Source organism: Tarenaya hassleriana, unplaced genomic scaffold, assembly GCF_000463585.1.
Source record: "Tarenaya hassleriana unplaced genomic scaffold, ASM46358v1 Cleome567, whole genome shotgun sequence".
In the NCBI taxonomy this organism is placed as follows: Eukaryota; Viridiplantae; Streptophyta; class Magnoliopsida; order Brassicales; family Cleomaceae; genus Tarenaya; species Tarenaya hassleriana.
The window spans coordinates 25,737-35,077 of NW_010968243.1; the positions used below are offsets into that span (position 1 = coordinate 25,737).

At 40.4% G+C, this 9,341-nt stretch overlaps 1 pseudogene; it reads left to right on the forward strand.

The window, feature by feature from the left end:
• The first annotated feature begins 1,125 nt into the window (after window positions 1–1,125).
• Window positions 1,126–4,646, forward strand: LOC104798706 (annotated as a pseudogene).
• The last annotated feature ends 4,695 nt before the right edge of the window (window positions 4,647–9,341 follow it).

The following is a 9,341-nucleotide window of genomic DNA, read 5'->3' on the forward strand; positions in this document are numbered from 1 at the left end:
ACCCTTTCTCGTCGTATTTGCTGATCTCATTGATAACCTTCTGCAAGTCTGAATCATGACACTGTCCCACTATCACTCGTCTCCTCAAACTCGAATCACGATCCTCCTCAATCTCCATATGTCCCAACATAGCCGATAACACAACTATGTTCTCCTGCGATGATGATAATACCTGAATAGCCGATAAAATCTTCTTCCGGCTTAAGGCATCTGCAATTGTTGGCTTAGTGTTCTATGATGTACTGTAGTATGAGCTTTATTATGATACATTCGAAGTGTTGACACTTACTATGGTTATATGGATGAATGTTTGATTCATTACGTATTGTGCATACTTTAATATGTTATGAAATCCATATATTGTTATGAACAATATTAAACTCCCTAGTCATATGTCATTGTGGGAACAATGATGTACTAAGACTACTATGATGTGTGATAGATGATCATAAAGATGATCATGGGTATTGGATACGATCACAATCATAGGTATTCGTTGGAGAACGGAATACTGGATTGACCCGCATGAGATTGTCATATGGACTAGCATCAAGACTTGAATCTCATGTGACGGTTCCTGTGACCTGAGATGTCTATGGAATCTAACATGAGGAGTTGCGTGCTTTGAATACGTCAAATGTCCTGCGTAACAGGAGAACCATAAAGACGTGTATCAGGTACGACACGAATCATGTGCTGGATAGTAGATAGTCAAGATGGGATCTGTATCTCTCATAAAAAAGAGAGAGATATCGCTAGGCCCCTCGTGTGAGCGAGACTGTAGAAATGTGTGGCCACACTATAGACGAACATCGTCTATTTCATACAGTCGAACTCGGCAAACGAGAAAGCAATCAAATCAGATAAAGTGGCTTTTCCATGCCTTATGTTCGACATATGATATCGTGATACAAAAGGATCATCAACCGGAATCATCACTGACGTTCGTAAGATCACGAACAAACTCTATTCGAGATAGGTAGTCATAGTGTCTTGCTAGAGACCACCTATGACTTGTATACGCGGAATAGAGATTTCGTGTATGCTGCTATATCGGATGAGCCTACAGGGTCACAATCACAGGGAAGGGCAAATGCACGAGAAAACCGGTGAAAAACCGAGACAGAGGGTCCAGACCCGACGGATCAGAAGGGCCAGATCCGATGGTCCAGAGGTGGCAGTCTGTCCATTCCGGAATGTCTGTCACAGACGGTCTGCATAACCCAGACCGTCCGTTCTGGAATGCTGGAACGGACAGTCCACGTGTAAATCTGGATCGTCCGTTTCGACTTTCGGGATTTTCGAAAATAAGCCAAAATTAGAGTTAATCACTTTATAAGAAGGAGATTAAGAACTCTAATTAAATAGAGCAGAAAAGGAGAGTTTTGATAGACTTTTTGGGTGAGACTTGCTTAGTTCGAAAAAAGCCGCCTGGGGCGTGCCTAGGCGGTCAAGGCGCAGATGCGCTAGAGAAATCACATCTCCACTCAGAGGCAATGCGAGGACATGAAGCGGGCAAAGGCGCGCCTCTGACATGCGGCGATTTGAAGCGGAGGCGTGCGCGTCATCTTACAGGGGCGCAGAAAAAGGCAGGGTAGGAAATAAAAAGGAAAAAACAGTATCGACGAAAAAAAGGAAAGTTAACAAAAAAAAAGGAAGTGGAAGATTGCATAAGACCGAGAACTCCAAGTCGGCGCAAACCCAGAAAAATCAAAGACCTACAGAGATTCAACAGGGAGAAGGAAAGAAAAAAGAGAACCGGGGAACTACGATTTTTTTTTCTGTTTGGTCGTTTGTAGGTAACCTTTGTATTTTTTGGTATCAATCGTCATCGCCGGCGTTATCGATTTTTCTCTTGTTTTGCCGTCGACAACTGTGGGTAGGTTTCTGTATTTTTTTGCGTCTGAACAAAGGAGATAGAGATGAGATAAAGATGAGTCATATAACACGTGTACTCATTAAAAGCTTTGTTCTTCCAGAAAAATCATTTTTTTTAGATTGTAGACTTCTGTTTGCTTTTTTTAGATTAAAAGCTTTGAGCCATATAACACGTGTACTCATTAAAAGCTTATATGATCAATATATATCATTTTGCACAGGATTTTACAATGGAATCAGAGAGCATTCCAAAGGATCCTGCATATAAATACGGTACAAAAGATGCTGTCAGTCGAAACAATTTTACGTGCCGATGTTGTCAGAAAGTTATCAAGGGAGGAGTTCAACGATTGAAACAACATTTAGTTGGGGGTTTTAGAAATGTGATCAAATGCCCCACTTGTCCCGACCCGATAAGAGCGGAGATCTAAGATTTTATGATGAAAAAGGCAGCTTTGAAGATTGAAATTCAAATGTTGCCTAAAATTCCGATTGGAACTCAATCCGATGATGGTTTGGATGAAGATGAAGAAGAGTTTGTCCTTAAAAAACCAAGAATGAAGGGTCCAAGGGATATGTTTGTCACTCCTCAAGGTAACCCAGAAAAGGATGGAATCAACAAGGTTGTTGACAAGAACCTCCGACCAAAAACTTGTAGAGCAATAGCTAGATTTTTTTACGATGCTGGAATTCCATTCAATGCAGCTAGTTATCCAAGTTTTGCAGAGATGTGTGAAAGTATCGGACAATATGGGCCGGGATTGAAGGTGCCTAGCATGTATGAATTAAAAGTTCCTCTTCTCAAAGAGGAGGTAAGCGACACTGAAACGCAATTAAATGAGTGCAAGGAGGAGTGGAAAGAAAAAGGTTGCTCAATTTTATCATATGGATGGCGTGATTCGGTTGATAATAAGGATATAATAAATTTTCTTGTTAACTCTCCCAAGGGTTCGGTTTTTATGAAATCCATGGATGTGTCAGAGATTGTCAAAGATGCCAATTTATTGTATCGACTGCTTGATGATATGATCGAGGAAGTGGGAGAGGATAATGCAATCCAAGTGGTGACAGACAATGCTTCTAATTATGTTAAAGCTGGTACAAAATTATTTATCTCAGTTTTCATTGACTTTTTTTTTTATAATTTATGATGATTCTGCTGATCAATACATTTTTTATGTTTATTTGTAGGAAAATTGCTCGAAGCTAAGCGACCTCATCTTTTCTGGACTCCATGTGCGGTGCATTGTATCGATCTAATATTGGAGGATATCGGAAAAATCCCCAAGGTACAAACTACACTAAAGAAGTGTATGTTCATAAATGGTTATATATATAACAATGTACCTCTTGTGAACATGATGAGGCGGTTCACAAATCAAAGGAATCTGCATCGACCCGCGGTAACTAGGTTTGCAACTTCTTTTATAACTCTTTCACAGTTCCACAAACAAAAGAATAATTTGAGAAAGATGATTACGTCAGAGTGGAATGGATCAAAATGGTCAAAAGAGGTGGGGGGAAGGAAAATGGCAAGATTTCTTTTGCAAGATTCCTTTTGGAGAAATATGTTATATTCTCTCAAGTTAACTGCACCTCTTGTTAAGGTTCTTAGGATTGTTGATGGGGAGAGAAAACTGTCAATGGGTTATAAGTATGGAGCTATGGATAAGGCTAAAGAGGCTATTGCTACAAATTTTGGTTCCGATGATGAACAATATAAGGTAGCATTTGAGTATATTGATAAGAGATGGGACTGCCAACTTCACCGACCTTTGCATGCTGCCGGCTATTTTCTAAACCCAAGCCTCCATTATGGTAATCCGGATTCTAATTGTGAAGAGGTTATGAAGGGTGTATTTGAATGCATTGCTAGATTATCTCGTACCGCTGAAATGGAAGACAAGATTATAACAGAAATGGACACATATATAAATCAGCGGAGGGTCTTTTCGGTCTACCTACGGCCATTAGATCAAGGAGCACATGTTCTCCAGGTATTTTTTTTAAATATAAGTTATTATAAATGATATATATTTATATATTTAGAAATATATAAAATGTTTTTTTATTTTTCTGTCTTTAATAGCAAAGTGGTGGTCTTCTTTCGGATCTTCGACCCCTAATCTTCAAAAGTTCGCCATAAAAATCGTCAGTCTCACTTGTAGTGCTACAGGTTGTGAGAGAAATTGGGGTATTTTTCAACATGTAAGTACATGTTCCTTTTGTTTGTTTACAATAACATACATTATTTTGTTACCAAACTATTAATTTATATCTGTTTTTTATTTTTTTAGATTCACACCAAGAAGAGAAACAGATTAGCACAAAGTCGACTCAATGACTTGGTTTTCATTAAATATAATCGTGCTTTGCAACGCCGATACAAAATGGAAGACACAAGTGATCCCATTCTTTTGGATGAAATTGATGAAAGCAATGAATGGTTACTTGGAAGAATGGAAGGCAATTCGGATGACGATGATTTTGTGTTTGATGATGATGATCGCCTCACATGGAGTCAAGTTGGTAGGATAGCAGAGGCTTACGATCCGAGTTATAATACTAGACGTTCAAGTTCAATAAAGGAAAGAGTATAGCTATTGAGAACACTTTGATACTGATGGATGAGGAAGAAGAACAAGATATTGGTAAAGACGATGATTACGACGAAGATGAACGTTATGATCATATTGATCTTGATTAGATATTCAAAAAAAGACATTGATCGACGTTTTGGATTTTTTATTTCAGATGTTTATTTTTTTGTTTGATGATTTTGAACATTAATATATATTAAGTATTTTGCATTTGGATAATTTATATATATATATTAAACATAATATTTAATATATCTTACTAATATTTTTACAAAAGCGCCTCGCACAAAGGATGCACGCGCTTCGCATCGCGCCTCACGCCTCGGATTTTAGAGACCTCTTGCGCCTCTATGCGCCCCGCGCATTTTACAACCAAGGAGACTTGAGGGTCTGAGGAGTGATCTGAATCCCGTTTTCTCGTAGCACACTACCGAGTAGTAGATTCAGGTCCTAACAGACAAGTTCCAACCGTTGGAATCCATCTCGAGGTGTGGATACGTGTAGAGGGCGAGGAATCTTCCTCCCTTTTATGATCGGACGAACACATCAATTGATACAGACCACGGATCGATTGAAGTAAGCGTTCTAACATTTCTACGATCCATACATGCATGGTTCTAGGGTTTATTAGAATTTTTTGTTTTTCATCCGCTGCGCAAACCCTAGAATCGATCTCTTAGGAATTAGATTCGCTGTAGAGATCCCAGGAAATACCAACAGTGTGTTTGATATGCATGGCACCGAATCTGCAGAGGCAGTTTGAGGGGAAGAGTGTGTTTGATATGATCGAACAACTCAAGACCGTGTTTCAGGAGGTAGCGCGTACTGAGAAGTACAAGACGCTGAAAGCTCTGGTGGGAGATGCCGAGAGGTAGCTCTGTCAACACCCACGTCCTCAACATGAGAGCTCATATTGAGGAACTTGAGCATATGGGAATGAGGCTCGATGATGATTTGGCTGTGGACCTGATCCTGATGTCATTACCTGAAGACTATAATCAGTTCGTGATGCAGTACCATATGCACGGGATGACCAAGAGCTTAACCGAACTGCATGGAAAGATGAAATCGGCTGAGCAGGATATCGTGGTCGCTAAGACTAAGGTAGTGCTTGCTGTTAAGAAGAACTCCAGCAAGAAGCGGCAGGGTAAAGCGAAAAAGAAGGTGGCGAAGAAGGCAAAAGTTGCCCCTACACCTAAACCTAAGCCCGATAAGGGTGACTATCTTTACTGCGGAGTGTCTGGACATTGGAAACGTAATTGTCACCTCTACTTGAAGGATCTGAAGGACAAGAAGCTTGATGAAGTTTCTGCCTCAAGTATTCATGTTATATAGAAACTAACATCTGTACTACATCTTCGTGGATATTGGATACCGGAAGTACCTCACACATTTGTGGAAATGTGCAGGGACTAAGAAGAAGTAGGATGCTGGCAAAGGGAGAAGCGGATCTGCGCATCGGAAATGGAGCAAGAGTTGTTGCATTGTGTGTTGGAGTTTATGATTTGCATCTTCCTTCTAGACTTGTTTTAGAATTAAGTAATTATTACTATGTGCCTGCGATTAGCAGAAACATTATTTATATTTCATGTCTGGATTTGGATGGTTTTCGATTTGTGATTGAGAACTCGAGTTTGATGATTTATCGAGGACAGTATTTACTATGGTAATGGTTATCTTGTGAATGGTTTATACGTCTTAAATGATAAGCATTCGAATTCCACATCATCCATCTATAACGTGAGTGCTAAACGATTTAAGCCGAACAATTTAAACCCCACATTTCTCTGGCATTGTCGTCTAAGCCATAAAAAAGAGAAGCGAATTCAGAAGCTTCATCATGAGGGTCTTCTGGACTCATTTGACTTTGAGTCTCTTGAGTCTTGCGAGTCTTGTTTGATGGGCAAGATGGGAAGCATCCTTTTAAGGGGAAAGGACAAAGAGCGACAAAGTTATTGGCCCTTATACATGATCGCCTCACATGGAGTCAAGTTGGTAGGATAGCAGGGGCTTACGATCCGAGTTATAATACTAGACGTTCAAGTTCAACAAATATACAAGATGGTCCCGCTCTTTCCTCCCGGATGAATAAAGGAAAGAGTATAGCTATTGAGAACACTTTGATACTGATGGATGAGGAAGAAGAACAAGATATTGGTAAAGACGATGATTACGACGAAGATGAACGTTATGATCATATTGATCTTGATTAGATATTCAAAAAAAGACATTGATCGACGTTTTGGATTTTTTATTTCAGATGTTTATTTTTTTGTTTGATGATTTTGAACATTAATATATATTAAGTATTTTGCATTTGGATAATTTATATATATATTAAACATAATATTTAATATATCTTAATAATATTTTTACAAAAGCGCCTCGCACACAGGATGCACGCGCTTCGCATCGCGCCTCACGCCTCGGATTTTAGAACCTCTTGCGCCTCTATGTGCCCCGTGCATTTTACAACCAAGGAGACTTGAGGGTCTGAGGAGTGATCTGAATCCCGTTTTCTCGTAGCACACTAACGAGAAGTAGATTCGGATCCTAGCAGACAGTGGACCGTCCGTTCCAGAGTGTCTGGACCGTCCAATCTGCAGAATCACGTGGTCCATCCGTTCTCATACGTAGACCGTCCGTTCTACATCCAGAAGGGACGGTCCGAGACCCAGACTGTGACTCAAATAGACATGATTTATTCTAATGGATGGTCCATAAGGAATGAATGCATGTAACTTGATCGAGATATGATATATGCTTGATTGAGTGGGAGCTCCGGGATTGGGATTACATAACCGAATGGACGGTCTATTCGGATTATGAACAATCGTTGCACAGAAACCGGTTAGATCTAGAAGCTTTATAAGTAAAGCACTTGTCAAGGCCTCGATCGTACGTGTCATGGGCCATGCCAAAGCTGGGTGTGCCGTATTATATTGGTGAGGCAAGATGGAGAAATGGTGGTTCTCATAGCTTGAAAGTAGATGCTTGATCTAGGTGCGGTTTCGAAAATCCCTTGTTTATGTAATGCTAAGTGTGTACCTCCCATTACTAGAGCGCCTGTCAAGGCATCGATCGTCCGTAACATGGGTCATGCCAAAGCTGAGCGTGCCGGATTATCTTTGTGAGGCAGGGTAGGAAATCGTGGTTCCTACAGCTTGAATATGGTTTATCTTGGGTTAAGTTGTCAAGTTTTGACTTGAAACTTAATGGTACAGATGAGACGTGTATGCAATGATATTTGATAGTCTCATAAAGGATCTAAGAATCACATTGGATGTGATTGACATTAGATGTCTACCTAAATAGCATAAGGCTGAGTGTAAAAACTTGTTCTTATGTGAAATACGGATCTTAGTCCCATATAGAAAATTATTGTAGGGTTAGTTTTCTTTATGGGAATATAGCTCATCTTTGCATCTATGTTGTCATTGTTTGATGATGGACTAGCTGGTAGTGGATCACAGATAGATTGACACTGATTGATGATGGACTAGCTGGTAGTAGATCATAGGTATGTAGACACTGATTGATGATGGACTAGCTGGTAGTAGATCATTGATAGAATCTGCATGTAGATGTGTTTTCGTTCTGTTTTGTCTTTTTCTGTAGGACATAGCGTTAACCGGTATTGTACCGAAGTTGACGATGCGATCTATCCTTATGAAGGATAAGACTCTAACCATGGCTTCTAGATCGATCATTGATGCTTATTGGAAGCATGTGGATGATGATCCGGACAAGTCTAGCTTAACATTTGGAAACATGACCTCGGAATTGCGTAAGCGATTAGAGGACATGGACGATTCTGTGATAGTTGATCAGTTGAATGCGTCATTCCAAAAGAAAGCTGAGAGCCACAGAAAGAGTGAAATGGTAGTTGTTGGAAAGAATTCCAGCAATAGGAAGCGTTCCAAGAGCAAGCATGTTTCAGGAGCTAGCGCGTACTGAAAAGTACAAGACGCTGAAAGCTCTGGTGAAGACGGAGATGCCGAGAGGTAGCTCTGTCAACACCCACGTCCTCAACATGAGAGCTCATGTTGAAGAACTTGAGCGTATGGGAGTGAACCTCGATGGTGACTTGGTTGCGGACTTGATCCTGATGTCATTACCCGAGGACTATAACCGGTTCGTGATGCAGTACCATATGCACGGGATGACTAAGAGCTTAGCCGAACTGCATGGGATGCTGAAATCGGCCGAGTAGGATATCGTGGTGCCCAAGACTGTGCTTGCTGTTAAGAAAAACTCCAGCAAGAAGCGGCGGGGTAAAGCCAAAAAGAAGGCGGCGAAAAAGGCAAAAGTTGCCTCTTCGCCCAAGCCTAAGCCCGATAAGGGTGACTGTCATTACTGCGGAGTGTCTGGACACTGGAAGCGTAATTGTCACCTTTATTTGGAGGATCTGAAGGATAAGAAGCTTGGTGAAGCTTCTGCCTCAGGTATTCATGTTATAGAAGCTAACATCTGTACTATATCTTCGTGGGTATTGGATACCGGAAGTGCCTCACACATTTGTGGAAATGTGCAGGGACTAAGAAGAAGTAGGATGCTAGATAAGGGAGAAGCGGATCTACGCGTCGGAAATGGAGCAAGAGTTGCTGCATTGTGTGTTGGCGTTTACGATTTGCATCTTCCTTCTAGACTTGTTTTAGAGCTTAGTAATTGTTACTATGTTCCTGCGATTAGCAGAAACATTATTTCTATTTCATGTCAGGACTTGGATGGTTTTCGATTTGTGATTGAGAACTCGAGTTTGATGATTTATCGAGACGATATTTACTATGGTAATGGTTATCTAGTTAATGGTTTATACGTCTTGAATAATCAGCCTTCGAACTCAACATCGTCCATCTATAG